General features: G+C 38.1%; 1 non-coding gene across 1 annotated transcript; it reads left to right on the plus strand.

Moving 5' to 3' along the window:
* Positions 1-6,093: 6,093 nt before the first annotated feature.
* On the plus strand, positions 6,094-6,200 carry LOC125997027 (U6 spliceosomal RNA). Its single transcript, XR_007491621.1, has one exon. It is a non-coding gene; the product is annotated as a U6 spliceosomal RNA (small nuclear RNA).
* Positions 6,201-17,616: the final 11,416 nt, after the last annotated feature.

The raw sequence follows: 17,616 nt of genomic DNA on the forward strand, positions 1-17,616 counted from the left end.
AAGGGTTATAAAACAGTGGTAGAACTTTAAAACAAAAGAAATCCAACAAATTTTATCAAAGATGGGAGATAAATAAACAAAAATGTCTTCAAAGAAGACATACAGATTGCCACAGGTATATGAGAAAAATGTTCTATATCATTATCAAGGAAACAAAATCACAATGAGATATCATCTTACACCAGTAAGATTGGTACACATCAAAGAACAAAAACAGCTTGTATAGATGTTGCAAAAAGAACCTTGATTTACTCATGAAATGTCAACTGGTTCAGCCTTTTAGGAAGACAATATGAATACTTCATAAAAAGACAAATTGAGTTTTCATATGACCCAGCAATTTCAATTCTTGTCTTATACCTTCTGGTCCAAAAAAATCTATTCAGAAAAAGCTTTTGCACCCCAATGATCATTGTAGCACTGTTCACATTAGCAAGTATTTTGGGGGAAAACAAGAAGAAATGACTGGGTAAAGAAATGATGGTCCATATACAAAATGGAACATTACACTGCTGTAAAAACAGATGAAATCATGCAATGTGATGCTACAAAAATAAATCTGAAGAGTACCAACTATTTAGTCAGAAGGAGAGGGTGAGACAAAGAATCATCTCTCTCATGTGTGGATATAAAAAAAGAAAACAAAAACAAAAAGAAACAAAGTAAGTGCTAACAAATGTCCAAAAGCTGAGAACTAATCTTCAGCAGGAAGCTTACTATATGTGGGAGGGAATGAGGAAGATTAAGATAGAAGGACACTGGGGCAAAGGTAGATAGAAGTGAACACTCAGGAAGTCAGTTGTGCTGGATTGTATTATACATGAAGACCTAGGATTGTATTATAAGTCACACTGTATATATTTTATTTAAAAATTTTTTTAAAATTTAAAATTTAAAAGAATGGGATAAGCCTCTTAGTCCCAAATATATCTCTGCCAGCACTAACTGGAGCTTTTAAGGATAAGCAATCACAAGCTGTGTGACATAAAACTGTGAAAGGTAGAAACCTGTGCTTTACGTTCATCCTCATCAGCAAATTCCTTCTCCTTCGATGGAGAGAACACTTTTCTATGCAAATCAACTGTGTCCTTTTTCCTCTGTTCACTTTCCAGCTGAGGGAGGGACCTGATGATTGTTTGCTTTTATCTTGGACCAAGTCAATTTTGGGTACTTGGTTTCTAGAAGCAGAAGATTAGTGTTTGATTGAGAACATAGCAGAAGGAGTGGATGGAGAGAAGTGCTCTTCTCTGAATACAGTCTTTGTATAGCTTATGAAGGCTGTACATTGGGCATTCTTCTCCTAGAGAAAAAAATATTGGGAGATACATATGCCACATAACTGGATGAATCATTTGTGTCTTTAGTCAGCTGTCTGGCCATCTGCCTACAATAGGACTTTTCCTCCATTGAACCACCTGACAAGGGGTTCATACTGTAAAGATCCATCTCTCAGCAGTCCTTTCATTGTAAGTTCTTTTGCGGCTTTCTTAGCACTTTTACATATTTGTTTACTTTTACTACAGTACTCTAGATATTTATTATACAGTTTATTTATTTATTAATATAGTTTTTCTATTGTTTGATTATATAGTCCTGAAGGGAAGATAAATTTCCCTAGTCTCACTTTTGAAGAAAGTTCCTACCAATAACCAGGCCAGCTCCACAGAGAAGTAAACCAACCTGAGAAAACCTGAGAAAAATTATGGCTACACCAGCAACATAGCAATATAGGTGATTGAAAACTGGCCATCTTGGGAGAAGAGGAAAAGCCAAGCCTTTGCCCCGCTAAAGCAATGCTGCTGTATCCATCACCCATAATCATTAATTTGCCTATGGACCTGCTTCAACACTCTACTCTATTACTCTCTGCAGAGGCACCAATCTGACCAAACTCCAAGTATTTGAGCTGATATCACCAGGTTCTTTTTAGAAGTGAGTGCAAGCACCCTCCCCCCTCCATAACCATATTTATAAAAGACTCGATGTCTTCAATAATGGTTTGAATTCTTGAACCTTGTTGCCACATTCATGGCCACACAATAATTTCATTTGTTTAATACTGTCATCCCCGTAGGGACACACCAGTTTAGATGCCAATGTGCAGCTGAAGTCACCTAATGTACAGAAACAAGTGAAGTAATATAATGGTCAATTAGTAAGAAGAGCTTACTAAAACTTCTGACAATGATTTAATAACCACATCAAAAACACAATAATTTTCACAAATTTTCTTGCCATTGTATTTCTTTTCTTTTTTTCTTTTGTTTTTTGTTTTGGGCCACACCTGTTTGATGCTCAGGGGTTACTCCTGGCTAGGCACTCAGGAATTGCCCCTGGCTTGGGGGGACCATATAGGATGCCGGGGGGGATCGAACCATGGTCTTTCATTGGCTAGCGCTTGCAAGACAGACACCTTACCTCTAGCGCCACCTCGCCGGCCCCTTGTTATTGCATTTCTTTATTTTTCCCTCACCTCCTCTTTCTTCTTTTTTTTTTTTCAACAAATTTGCTCTCACTTATCTGAAAACAAATACATTATTATCAACAATGTTAACAATGCGATACATGCTCTTTTAATAAAATAAATTAAATAAAAAAGAAAGTTCTTAGCATCCCTGTCAGTCCTAGTTTTCTCATTATGTACTAAAAATATTAAAAAATATAAAACAGGGGCCAGAGCAGTGGCGCAAGTGGTAGGACATTTGCCTTGCACGTGCTATTCTAGGACGGACCACAGTTGGATCCCCTGGAGTAGGACAGACCACGGTTGGATCCCTCAGTGTCCCATATGATCTCTCAAGCCAGGAGCAGTTTCTGAGCGCATAGATAGGAGCAACCCCTGAGCGTCACTGGGTGTGTCCCCAAAAACATAAGTAAATAAATAAATAAATAAATAAACAAGTTTTTTAATATAATTTTTATTTTGATCATAGTGGCTTACATATTGTTGACAATAATATTTTAGGTAAATATTTACATAAAATCAGGGGGGATTCCCATCACCAAATTGTCCTCCCTACACCTCCGTTTTTGTCCTATTTCCCATATCCTCTTCCCTCACCCCCAGGGCTGCTAGAATATGTGCTCCCCTATGTACCTAACCTACTACATAGTAGTCATGCACCTGTTTGGTCTTGGTGCCTCCTTTATTTTCCCCCTCTAATTGGAAGGCAGGACTAGCTAGTTCAAGTTGTGTGGTTTTGTTTGAAGAAGAGAAAAGTAATAAACTGGGGTAAAAGTCTAATACTCTGAAAGTGGGCGGAATCCTTCTAGAGGCTCTCATCATCGATTTGAGAGATGAAGGAGAAAAAGAAGATGAAACACTCCACCAGTACAAAAAGAAGTGTCAAATATCCAGGGAGGACTCCAACAATAACGATAAGCACCACAAAAACAAAACAAAACAAAAACAAAAACAAAAAACAAAAACAAAAAACCGCCATGGTCTTGAGATAAGAAACATGGCATAGCACATAAAGAAAGAAAAGAAAAGAAGAGAAAAAAATAGGTATAACTGGGGACAACAGCTTCAATAACCACACCCAAATAGAGAAATTGACCAAAAATAGATAGGTAAATACAAATAATAATAATAATAAATGAAGATAAAAAATAATATATTAAAATAAACAATGTTTTGTGCTGTTTGCTTTTTTGTTTTTTCCCTCCTGCCCTGGCACAGTAAATATTGGGGTCATTCAAAAAGGAATTCACTTGGCCTAAGAGATATGGGGTTTCACCACCCTTGAAGTATATTGTCATGGGATTATCTATAGACTCTGTTCAGGATCATTTACTCTCCCGGTGGTGCTTTCGTGTTGTTTGGAAGACTTCTACTCCGTCCTGGGAGATAAAAATCAGACCTCTGTATCTAGAGATCTCAGTATCTGCACAGGTCCAGGAGTGGGACTTTTGATGAAGTCAGTCTTTGTGGTTCTAGAGGTTCTGTTCCCTCAGTGTCATTTTAATCCATCTTCTGTGGTTGGTGGTCTTGGTCTTTGCACTGTACCTAGGATGGCACCTTATATAAAACAAGTAAGCTTGAATACTTCATAAAATTGTAATTCCTGAGCCTAAGCATGCACACATGAATTGCCAATGAAGACAGTACGTGATGTTACACAATGAATAAGCCCAATTTCCTCTGGGTTATTATGTTATAAAAATATGCCACTGTGCACAGCCATTGTTTCACATTTAGTCACAGTAATTAGTATTCCGTTGTAGATTTAAAGACATAGATTCCCTGAAGAGGGAGGTCAGAGCACTCCAGCAACCGCTGGCTGTGGGCAACGGCACCTAGTGGCATACAGGAGTACTACATGTGCGCTGGGTCCATTTGAAGCCACAGACTTTAAATGGATGTGAGAGCCTTGGAGCAAAAGACAAAACTGTCCAAGTTCAGATCATCTAATTGTGCTAAAGGTATGTAAGAATTTGTTATTAATGGGAGATAAAGCGGCGGTACAAGCAGTAGGGCGTTTGCCTTGCACGCGCGGACTTATGGCTGACCGCGGTTGGATCCCCCGGCGTCCCATATGGTCCTCCAAGCCAGGAGCGATTTCTAAGCACATAGCCAGGAGTAACCCCTGAGTGTTACTGGGTGTGACCCCAAAACAAAAACAAACAACAAAAAAAGAATTTTTATTAAGAAGTTAGTCATATACACTCTATTATGAATTATTCATAGCCATTGGCCATTAACAGACTGGCAAATAGACACACAGACACACTCCACACACAATACACACTTCATTTAAAGTACACATCATTAGGGTTGAAGCAATAGTATAGTGCATGTGGTTAACCCCGGTTCGATACTCAGCATCCTATAAAGTCCCCTGAGCACCGCAAGAAGTGATTCCTGCGTGTAGAGGCAGGTGTAAACCATGAGCATTACAAGGTGTGGCCTAAAAATCAAATCAATAAATAAATGAAGGACACATCACCAAGAATAGTGTGAAGTATTAGCTTGACCTTCCACTCTCTAACCCAATTCAGAAAAACCCTTGGGGACTACACACTCAATAGGGCTTTGCAACACTGGCCATTCCAGAGTTCCTGGGCAAACCAGAAGTTAACAATAAATAGTTGATGTACACTGAGGCAACAAAATAGGCAATAGGCCCAAAACAATAGGGCTTATAATTCCTGTGGAGAAACACAGTACATGGAAAATTTTGCCTATTGGTTTATTAGTACCACTATTAACAATAACCCCCAAGAAAGCTGAAAGATAAAAATAATAAAAGTGAGACTCTGGAACTCTATGAAATCTGAGTCTACAAGGCTTCAAGGATAATGCTGGAGAATCAATTCCACAGCTTCCTGCTAACTTCTGTCAAGTTGCTAAAAAAGACTGGTGTTTCTTTGCTTGATCACCTCAAATTTCCCCTTCATGTTCATATGACATACTTCAGTACATATGTCTCCCCTATGCTGTCTAAACATTTCTCGGTGTGTATATGTGGAGAGTAGAAAATTCCCAAGAAATGCTTGGGGAACTTAACAATACTCTGATATCTGTGCTGGATGCTTCAACACAACAGCCCAAAGATGCCACAGTGCCTGAGTTGCACAATCCTGGGGGCAGGGACATACTGCTGGTAATCAGGGACTTCTACATTATATCTAATAACACTTAAAGAAGTATAAGGACTGAAAGCAGTGCCTAGTAAATGAAAAGCCTGTGAGCTCTCTTACTGGTCCCGACTTGATGATGTTTTATTTGTTTGCTTTTTAGGATTTCCCAGAGGTCCACTCATCTCCAGATAACCTGACTTTAATCATGATATCTGCCATGAGCTTATATTTAAATCATATCATATTATGTTTCTCATTCTTTTATAGAGTTAATTTATTAAATTATGTGCCATGCACTGTGTTGAGGCTGGGAATTCATGGTTTCTTATATATGCAAGTAAAAACTATTTTCATAATCACAGATTACCATATATGACTTCCATCTTTTCACATATGTATACATATATATATAAATTATATATATAAATTAACTCTATGAAAGAATGACAAACATAATAAAGATTATAAATTCTGAAAAAAATAAATCATATCATATTGAAGTAGTGGACAGTGCTCGCTTCGGCAGCACATATACTAAAATTAGAACAATACAGAGAATATTAGCATGGCCCCTGCGCAAGGATGACACGCAAATTCGTGAAGCGTTCCATATTTTTTAAAAAATAAAAAAAAAGAAGTAGTGGACAGTCTGGACATCAAAATATAAATGTGAGGGAGACAGAATTTAATCTCCAGCAGCTCACATCCCTTGATTCATCATCTTCTCACATACAAAACACAATTACTTTCCCCTGTATCCCCCAAAGTTAACCCAATCCCAAGTCCAAAAGTCTCATGTAAAAGAATTATTGATAAGGTGAAGGGTATGGTGAACAGCCTACCTAGTCCACCCTAAAACCAAACAAGTATCCTTAATAAATAGGATGAAGAGCAAGTGTAGAGTATTCCCATTCGAAGCATCAGAAGTTGAAACATTGCATTTACCAATCTCTGTTTCTAGTATTCAATTTGTATCTGGAAAATTTCAAGTAAAGACTCTATTCTTCCAGCAATCTGCTTCAGTCAAAAACATCCTTTTTAGCTCTGCTATGAAGATAAAAATGGGCATCACTCTATAAAAACAAAAGCTATTTTTTTTTGGTTAAGCATGAAATACTTTGAAATTCAGTATTATTGTGCCTCTCCCTCTCCCACTATGTGCACATCAGCACACTCATAAATATATGTACACATCAAACATTACTACCCACGTACTTCTTATAATACAGCATTGACTTATGAACTAGATATACCCTACAAACTAGGAAAAAGTATTAGCTAACCACTCATTAACAAAGGGTGAATATTCAAGTTAGGTATAGAACTATAAAACTTAACAGGAAAAATAAACAACTGTAACAAAAATGAAAAAAGATGAATAAACATTTCCTTAAGGAAGACAGATGGCCTATAGTTATATCAAAAATCGTTAAAATATATAATTTACTTTATTTAAAGAGTATGTATCATATAGTTAATAATATTTTTTCTAGTAAGTGGGAATAAAATTATTAAAGAAGAAAAAATATTCTTTTTTTGTTTTGTTTTGGTTTTTTGGGCCACACCCATTTGATATTCAGGGGTTACTCCTGGCTATGCACTCAGAAATCGCTCCTGGCTTGGGGGTCCATATGGACCATGGTCCTACGCTAGTGCTTGCAAGGCAGACACCTTACCTCTAGCGCCACCTTCCCGGCCCCAAAAAAATATTCTTTATCACCTGCCAGGGACAGGCATTTCATTTATTTGGTTGGTTGGTTTGGGGCAACACCAGAGGTACTCTGGTCATAGTTCTGGTTCTGCAACATCTGGTGATGTTGGGAGGGGAACCAAATGATGGCAGAGATTATACCCACCTAGGCCGCATGCAAAACAAGCTGCAATATCTCTTGGGTCCCAGAAAATGATATTTAAAACAATGAGGCATTGCTTCACTCCAGAGAGACAGGCAAACACACAAAAAGGATAGAAACCACTAGTGTAGGTTGTGTGTGGGGAGAAAAGGAACTCCAATTCACTGCACCTAAGTCAACCTTTTTGGAAATTAATATGGATGTTTACCAATAGAATAAAAATTGAGCATCCATATAGCCCCCAAATTCTACTCTTGGCATCTACCCCAACAGTCCAAGAACTATTTCCAAAAGACATCAGTACACCCATATTCACTACAATGCTATTCAAAATATCCAAGATTTGAAAATAAGCCTACAGCTTAAGAAGAGATGACCAAAGAAACTATATATAACAAGATATATATAGATATATATACATATATCTATATATACCAAGTATATAAAAAAATGTAACACAGAAGGCTCAACTAGCACCAAATACAACTCATTAAATCTTTTGACATGATTTTAGTAATACCATGGAAAGATATAACAATTATTTCAAACTAATCCTTGTTGAACAAAGATTTGATAATTCCATTTACCTCTGTGTTCTAATAAACAATATGAAGTAAATTTGATTGTCCCTGCATGGAGGTAGACCATGGTGCTGGGTGGAAAATGGGGAACACTGGTGAAGGTAGGCCACATTGGTGATGGGACTGATGATTGAATATTTAATGCCTAAAATTACTATATAATGAACAGCGTGGTAAGTCATAGTGTTATAAAAATATTAGGAAAAAGAAATTAAAAAATAAATGTATTGCCACTTTATAAGATTTGATCAATTTTTTCCTCAGTTTCCAATAACAGTATGTTTGTTTTTGCTTAAAATTCATTCGAATTACTTTTAATTTGCCTTGTTTGGGAGACATACAGAATGCTGAGGGCTCATCCAAATACTGCTGGGGAATGAATTAGTCTGTAAATTATAAATAGCGGCAGAAAACTAAAGGCCAAGGAAGAAGCTCATGGTACAGGAAAAACCTTTCATGTGTGAGGTTCTGAGTTCAACCCTTGTTACTGGGGTCAAAAGGAATAGACTAGAACTAATTTTTGTGCTTTATTATTAAAATGAAACAAAATATTGCATCTTTGAAACATACATTTTCAACAGGTTTTTTTGCATTTTGTGTAATTCTAAAGATGATCCTAGGAAGTAGATTTGAAAGTGAATCCCCAGCATGTTTGTTCAGAATAAGGATTATGTGAGTGGCACAATGAGTCTTTTGAGCACTGCTAAATCAGGAAAACAAGGTATCATTGATCCTTCAAATCAGTTGTTGAGGTATAATTCCAGGGTGTTTTGCTAGGTCTCTCATTGCCCAATTGCTACAGTTAAGTAGTTGACTATTTAACTGAGAATAAAGGAAGTTAAATAGAGAGAAGGAAGTTAGTCAAAATAATGAAGGCCATCAGGTAGGCCTATAATAGAAAGGAAATGAGAATTAGAATCTTAACCTCACTTCCTTGGTTACAGACTCCAACAAACTTAGAACTGTGGTAAACAGAAACAAGCATTCTATCTGCTCACTTGGACAAAGACAATCAAGAGACAAAGATGTTTTCATCTTGCTCTCCAGTTGTTAAAGGCTCTGAGCATAACAGTGAAAGACCTGAAAGACCAGTGAAAGACCTGATGATTCAAATATGCAACTCATGAGTGAACAAGATTGATGCCATGAGATGTTTGGTAGGAGAGACCCAGATTTAATGGCAAGAGTCCAAGGACAGATCAGAGCTGGCTAGCTGTGATACCACCTAAAGTGCCCTACTGAAATAACCTAGAATGTGTGTGAGTATAATTTTGTGTGCAAACATGAGAAATTGGGGACAGGGAAAGGGTGTGTGGAAGAGAGTTGATGAGATGATGAGGGTAGATATTGTAGGGTCAGCCCAACTGGTTAATAGGAGGTATTGAATATTCGAAGCCAGGTGTGTCTGTCATGGTCACATCCCAGGTCTCAGGTGGCAGAAAGAGGAAGAGTTAAGGGCTAGGTTTAAACTCATGGACCCAGATGTCATATGAGCCATGAGCTTTAATTTCTGAAGTGGTATCCCTAGGTGGCACATGCTGGCCCTCCTTGTTGGGTGACTGGCAAGTTTTGAAGAGCTCCACTCAGCAGATCTTTGAGGAGCTTCTGAAGGGTTTTCCACTTCTCTGACAAGTTGTGGGTGATCTAGACCAATAATTAAGTCCAGTGTGGGCCTAAGGTTAGTGAGAGAGCACATGGTCTCTATCCCTGGAGCAGACCGTGGCAGGAGAGGCCAAGAACACAAACTCAGATCCTCTCTGGGAGTCCAAACATGGCTTTTAACCAGAAAAGTCTGATCAACCAAGCAAGAAACCAGGATTTCAACTTCTGCGATAGCTATATGAGGAGAAAATGTTTCTATAGTCATAGAAATGGCAGAAGAATCTGCTACCCTTTTCCTTTTCACTTTATCAGAATTCTTGGTGTTTGCTTCTTTAGTTGTTCCAATTGCCAATCCTCAATCCTTAGAGTCATCGATAGTTTCCTTGAATTGTTACAAATTTTCAAATTAAATAGGATGGTTGATTGTTGGAGTAACCAGTTTTCATTCTATTCAGGATAATTCTTCTTTGTTTATGTTTGTCACTTATAGAGTAGAAATATCTCTGGATTTGCCCCTTACCACTACCTGTTCTCCACCCAAGGGATGGTAGTGGTCTTTCTCTTCCTACAAAACACCTAGGGGCTCAGGGAGAAGCTGTTTGCATTTTCGGTTTCCATTGTCTATCTGAACTGCTGGAATCTTTTGCTAGGGAGTGGAAAGATTGTGGTATTTTCCTGAACCTGTCTTTTTCTCTTCAGTCTTGCGTGGATTATTTCCTGTGTTGGCATTTGCTTCCAGACCTGATGCTCCCCAATCCCCCAGGACTGGGGCACGAACCTTCTGCTTCAGTTTATAGAGAAAGGGATGAAATTGAGCTACACTATAAATACAATTAGTTATCACCTGGAGCATTACAGTCTAGGGCAAGAAGTCAGCATATATGGGAAGGTGGCTTTACTTATACAAATGATTTTCAGTTAGGTTGTCTTTGGTTACATTGATCTCACAAAGTGCTTTAATCTATACTGATGATACAGGCAATATCATAGCATAGACTATTTGGTGACCTTTACACACGGAAATACAGACTGGCTGATGCCTCCCGGCCAGCTACCAGATCTTCTTTTTGTAGAGCTGTGGGGACACCACTAACACCACTGTTAGGAAACAGTTCACTCTACAACACATCTCCACTGATGAAACAGTTCATTCTCCATCACCTAGAGAACTGAACCCTAAGTCATGATTTTTGGCCCATAAATAGTTTCAAGCTATAATTCTAAAATGAGAATAATTCCTAGCTTTAATTCCTAGGTAGGGTGAGGCCTCCACAGCAAGAATGCTAGACAACCAAAGAGAACAGAAATGGTCTGGAAAATGGATGAAGATGGGGAGACAAGAGTGGCAGCTCAGATCTGAGCTCTTGGTTCCTGAGTAGAGGCACAGCAGTCTGTCTGAGCTGGACATCTGCACACATAAGGGAGAGATGGTACTGATGTCCCATAAAGTGTCATGTTTTCAGGGCTGGAGAGATAGCATGGAGGTAAGGCGTTTGCCTTTCAAGCAGGACAGTGGTTCAAATCCCGGCATCCCATATGTTCCCCTGTGCCTGCTAGGTGCGATTTCTGAGCATAGAGCCAGGAGTAACCCCTGAGCGCTGCCGGGTGTGACCCAAAAACAAAAAACAAACAAAAAAAGTGACAGTTGGGGCTGTAGACCTGCCACTGTGGCAGCAGTTTATGTGGCACTGACTTGGTGCTTCCTCACCAAATCCACATGAGGAGGGGGGAACAGGAAAGCAAGCACTTGTATGGGCGAAGGTCCCTTCTGGTGAAGGCTCTGTGATGAACACATCCCAGAGGGTATGGGTGTGTTATATTTCCTATATGCTGCCTCCATGTACCCAGTTTCTGGGGCTCAGTCTGGCAATCTGGCCTGGCTTCTAACATGTTTTCAGCTAGGCTGAGCCCTTTGGCCCCTTTTGAAATATAGCATGAAGGGTGAGCACAAAAGGCGACTAAAAGTCTCATCAATCCACAAACTGGTGGATCAAAAAAAATCTGGAATAGTTCCGTTTTGGTTTTAGGGCCAGAATGATCTAAAGATTATATTGCCTGCATCTGAGAACAGAGGATGGGTGCTGTGGATCAAGGAAGAGCAGTAAGTTCATCCTTTCTCAATTCTTGGATTCTATTTTGGTCAATGATTGGATGATGTTCATCTATATTGAGGATGGCGAGATCTTCCTTACTTTGGCTACTTAAGCTAATGCTCATTTCTTCTCCAAACACTCTCTCAGAGAAACACAAAGATATTTTAACCAACTACCAGGGCATCCCTTAACTTAGTGGATGCATGAAAGTAACCACAATGGACACAAAAGCCCCTAAGGTGTTGGGACAAAGGGAAGGAAAAAAACAACAAAACAGGGTTACTCTTAAAGGAATGACCCATGAGCAACTCTATCTTAATCACACTAAGGTTTGGGCACCAGACTGGACTATAAATCCTAAGACTATACCTCATACCAAAAAAAAACACTAGTTAATCCTAAAAGGGGTTAATTAACTAGCATTTCAGCACTGTCCTCTTTGTAGGCAAGGTTTGGCAAACAGTAACTCTACTGGCAAAGGGCAGGAAGTAATAATAGTTGGGAGATGGCTGGCCTGGCTTGTGCAGAAATGTTAGGATTTAATGCTATGATATCTATAGATTCTTTCCTAAATCATTCTTGCAAAGGGTCTTTTTTTCAAGTAAGGCCAGGGACACAAGCTTAGGGTGGACAATATCTTTTGGGAGTCCACAGTTCACTGGACACAGAATACACTATTGGAGGGAGAAGCTATTTTTATTAGATATTAGATTTATTAGATAGTTATCCTATTTCTCTTTTGGGGGCTAAAGTGAGAAAACACCATGTGAGGTGTTGTAGATAAGATCTTTCCTTTGTGTCTGAGAGTTAATACCTTTTCCATAAATAGAGGCACAGTAACAGATGTCTGCTTCACTGTAGGGATTTCAAGGAACACAGCCAAAGAGAATGTGCTAATATTTTCACTCAGAAGAATATAAATGACTTTTAAGAAAAAATGTGGTAAGATATTAAATGAACATATTGCCAGAGAATTTTTCTTAATAAATCAATTCTTTAATTGAACATGATAGTTACAAAGTTGTTAAAGGTGTAGTCATACAATGTACAATATCCTTTAGCAGTGCACATTTCCCTCCACCAACATCCCTTTTCCCTCCCGCCCTTCCCCAACCTCTCCCATGTCTGTCTCTGTGGCACTTTTCTTAGTGAATTATTTTATCTTGGTTATCTTATTCTTTTCTTCTCAATTTTAATGGCTCATTGGCACATTATATTCAGGTATATAATATATGTTCTGGTATTTGCACATATTGTTAAATGATCGTTTGTCAATAGGGTAAGTTTACATCTGTCACCATGCATATCTCAAGATTTTCTTTGTATGGAGTTGTTTTAGAATAAACTTCCCAAATGTACTTTCCTAGACAATAAATATCTTTTATAATGTTTGATAGATTTACTTGAAAATCTATCAGAAATAAGAATAAAATATTAACTATTTTATTCTAAATGGTTTTAAAGTTTTTAGTGCCCATAGGCTGAAGAGATAACTTGATGAGATGAGTGCTTTGCACTTCATGGTCCTTTTAAACACAAGTGACCTCTTGAGCAAAAACTCCTCGGTCCTCAGCAAAGAGTTGGGAGTAGCCTCTAAAAACTGCGGACAAAAACCAAACAAAAATAAAATGTTCACTTCTTAGCAGCTTTAAAACTTAAAAAAGTCCCATAATTAACCAGTCAGAATACCACTTACTTCCCCAGACATTTATCAATTTGAACTTGATTTTTAAATAAATTACTTTATTTAAAAAATAAATAAAAATTTATTTTTATTATTTTACTATTCAAAAATATAGTGAAACTATTATTGGATTGGAATGGTAGCACAGTGGACAGCATGTTTGTCTTGTATACTGCAGACCTGGGTGTGATACCTGGCATCTCATAAGGTTCCCAAATCTGACAGGAATGATTTCTGAGTGCAAAACCAGGAGTAATCCAGGAACATTGCTGGGTGAGGCAAAAAAAAAAAAAAAAAAGACCATGTATCACATAGTTGATCATAATACATTTGTTCCAAAGTGGGAGTGAAATTATTAAAAAGAAAAACAATATAGAAACAAAAATTTGTGAAAATTATTGTATCTTGCAATAAGGTCATTAAGCATTTGTCAGGTTTACTAAGTGCTTGTTCTTAGTTGAATATTGTTACTTCTTTTGGTTCTGAACAATATATGGTTTCAAATGTGGCATCTCAATTGGTGTGTTCCAAACGGGATGACAGCATTCAAAATTTTGGAGTTGTCATGCCTGTTGCCCCATTTGTGGGGTCCCATTTGCTCCTTTGTTGAGTATTTGTGTATCCTGCACTGTTGTTGATATTATGGCTTTTGTGGGACATATTTTTGCTGCCAGGCCCTCCAGAAGAATAAGTCAGGAGGGAGGGTGCCTGCTCTCACTCCAAAAATGTTCTAGTTACGTCAGCCCAAATACTGGCAAAACCTGGAGTTTCCGTCAGAATGTTGTCTCTACACAAAGCCATAGTTGAGTGGTGATGCTGGGTGATTGATAAAGGGGTGATAGTGGCTGGTGGGTGCAGCTGACATGGTCTCTTGGCAGGTCAAGAACAGCCTCTAATCCCCAGACTGACAGATTTCAGCTGTGTAGCCAGTGTACCCATAATTGGTTTACTTCTCTTTTGAAAATAGATTGAATCTATGAAGTTGCCTAAATGCAGACATGGTGACTTAGTTTTGAGAGAGGGACTGGGAAGGTATGAGGAGGGATGGTGGCAAGTGGTTTTGGCTCTGAACTTGGATTTCTAAGCAATTAGTTATCTCTCTCTCTGACTTAAAAAATATAGTGAGACTATTAAAAAAAAAGTATGATTATCCCCATTGGTGTTATTCAAACAACGATCTACAGTATATGTAGAATAGGCGGTAGCCTCCAGCAAGGCTGCCAGGTTTGAGCTTGAGTGGATGCTGTGCTATGCTTATAGCACTATAAATACCTAAAGATCACACAGAAAATACCATGGTGAAAAAGATCTTAACAGCTTTACCCTTTAAACATGCTCCCAAAAGGCCTAAGATATCCAATGTCATTTTATATAAATGCTGTAACTTGGGGCCAAAAAAGAATATAGAGGGTAAGACGCTTTGCACATCTTCAGTTCAATCCCCAGCATAGCAAATAGTTCCCTAAGCATTGCACCATTGGGTTAACCTTTATCCCAATGCCCCAAAGCTGTAACTATAATGCAACTGTGAAATACAGTCATACTTAGTTTTGTGTGTGTATGTGTGTGTGTTTGTGTGTGTACTATCAAACCAGTGCCTCAGACTGTGAATATTAACTATAACCTCAATTATTTCTAGCACCTATATTTACATTTTCCCTTTCCCACCTTAAACTTTGGGTCTTCCTCACTTAAGGCTAAAGGCATAAGATTGTAGACATAAATGTTAAAAATGGTATCCATTCCATCACTCATTTCACAATTAGGAAATGGAAACAAAGCAATATAAGTGAACATCAAATAATTAGTAGCTAAGCAAGAAACTAGACCACACACAGCTAAACACCTGCATTTATTTTTTAGGTGGTGGTAGTAACATCCCTGGCTTTGTTCTCAGTGATTAATCTAGGTGTACTTGTGAGACCAGGCTTGAGATGCTAGGGATCAAATCCACTTTAGCTGCACCCAAGGCCAGTACATTACCTGCTGTACTTGTTCTGGCCCAAAAGTGAATACATTTTAAGTAATTTACTCCTAATCATCATCAGGAATATTCTAGATCATAAAAAAATGGTGGCAAAAATAATAGTCTAAATGCCATTTTCACCATTTCTCTCTAAGCTTGCTTAAGAAACATATTATAGTAAACTAAAGAATTCTTTGCCTTGTCTCTCAATATTTTCAAAACTTGAAAAGCAGGTTTAAAAATTAGTACACAAAATTCAAAAACCAGAAATTAATAATTTTAGTAAACTGCTTAAAAGACTATCTACTTATTTAAGAAACTGACTTTAATAAGCTTATTTGTTAATTTCACACTTTCAAACTGATGTTCCAGCTGTGGTTAATAAACCATTATTTTAGATTTTATTACTTTGTATTCATTGTGGCTCTTTCCAGGGAATAGTAATGGTATAAAAAATAAGCTTTATCTTATATGTGTCTTGTATAATTCTCACAACTTTATGGGGTAATTTTTATTTATTTTGGGGAGGGTGCAAATTCTGTAAGTTTATAAGATTTGCTCTACAATCCATAGTTCTCTACTCATCAGCCTTTCTTAAAAATGGGAAACCCTAAATAAGGCCTATTGTTTAACATAAATCAGTGCTAATGTTGGGGGACTTGATTATTATTTAAGATGTTAACTCTGGGGAAAGCTGGGTATGTACTTGGTTTCTATTACAACTTCTCTGTAAATCTAAAAGTAGCAAAAATTTCAAATAGATTCTCTAATTATCCTCAGAACTTACTAGTATTTTCAGATCTGGAAAGGTGGAATAGAACCTTCCTTTTTTTCAGCTGGGAATACTGTTGCTCAAATTGACTTAGCAAAAGTCAAAACAGAGACTTTAGTACTGAGCTAGTTTTTTCACAATGCCTTTCTATTTAGAATAAAAAGGGCAGTAGCCTTCTATTAAAAGTGTTTTTTTAGTCATGCCTCCTCTTGGAATTTCATTCAGATTGATGTAAACAATCTGATGCAAAGTTTCAATTCATTTATCAGTGAATTAACTTTTGTATCATCTACTCCTTCCTAAATCCAGCCCTTCCTAAACCCAGCTACTTGACCTAATTTTCTACACTAAGAAAGATTACCTTAGGAACTGTGGATAATTACTTTAGCTCTACAATACATCAACCAACCCTTCAGTAGTGAATTTGACTTTCCCCTGTAATTTAGTTCTTTATTTGGTGGGTGGGAGGAATGTGCCACATCCGGCAGTGCTCTGGGGTTACTCCTGGCTCTGTGCGCAGAAATCTCTCCTGGCTGACAAATGCCTTATCCGCTATTGTTCTGCCCTGCAATTTAGTTCTTTTTTTGAGGGAGGGGCAAGTATGGTTTTTGGGTCACACCCGGTGGCGCTCAGGGTTTACTCCTGAGCTCAGAAATCACTCCTGGAAGGCTGGGGGACCATATGGCATGCCGGGAATCAAACCAGGGTCTGTCCATTTTGGCCGCATGAAAGGCAAACACCCTGTGTTATCATTCTGGCCCCTACTTTAGTTTTTATTTCTATCTGATCATTGGTTCTTTACTCACTTTCTCTGGAGCCCTAGGTTAGTACCTGAAAATGATTGCCTTGGCTAGTAAAGATCATATGATGTCCCTGTTGATACCAAGCATATATTATTAAAAGAGAATATATGTTAGGGGCCGGAGAGATAGCATGGAGGCAAGGCGTCATCATCATCAGTTCAAATCCCGGCGTCCCATATGGTCCCCCATGCCTGCCAGGAGCAATTTCTGAGCACGGAGCCAGGAAAAATCCCTGAGCACTGCCGGGTGTGACCCAAAAACCACACACACACACACACAATATATATATATTTAAAAAAAAGCATATATATTAAAAAAGAAAAATGTGCAGATGTATTATTGCCAGTTTTTCTATCTTCTCAAAAGCACCAAAATCACATTAAAAATATTAGCTTTCTAGTCTTGGCTCATATACATAGATACTATATACAATTATTTTTTACATCTGTTCTACTTTATATTTAGTTTTCCTCTTTAACATTAATTTTTTTTTTTTTCGGTTTTTGGGTCACACCTGGTGACGCTCAGGGGTTACTCCTGGCTTTGCACTCAGAAATTGCTCCTGGCTTGGGGAACCATATGGGATGCCAGGGGATTGCACTGAGTCTCATCCTAGGTTAGCACATGCAAGGCAAATGCCTTACTGCTTGCTCTGGTCATCCTCAACATTAAATTTTAT

This window comes from Suncus etruscus, chromosome 1 (genome assembly GCF_024139225.1).
Source record: "Suncus etruscus isolate mSunEtr1 chromosome 1, mSunEtr1.pri.cur, whole genome shotgun sequence".
Taxonomy (NCBI): Eukaryota; Metazoa; Chordata; class Mammalia; order Eulipotyphla; family Soricidae; genus Suncus; species Suncus etruscus.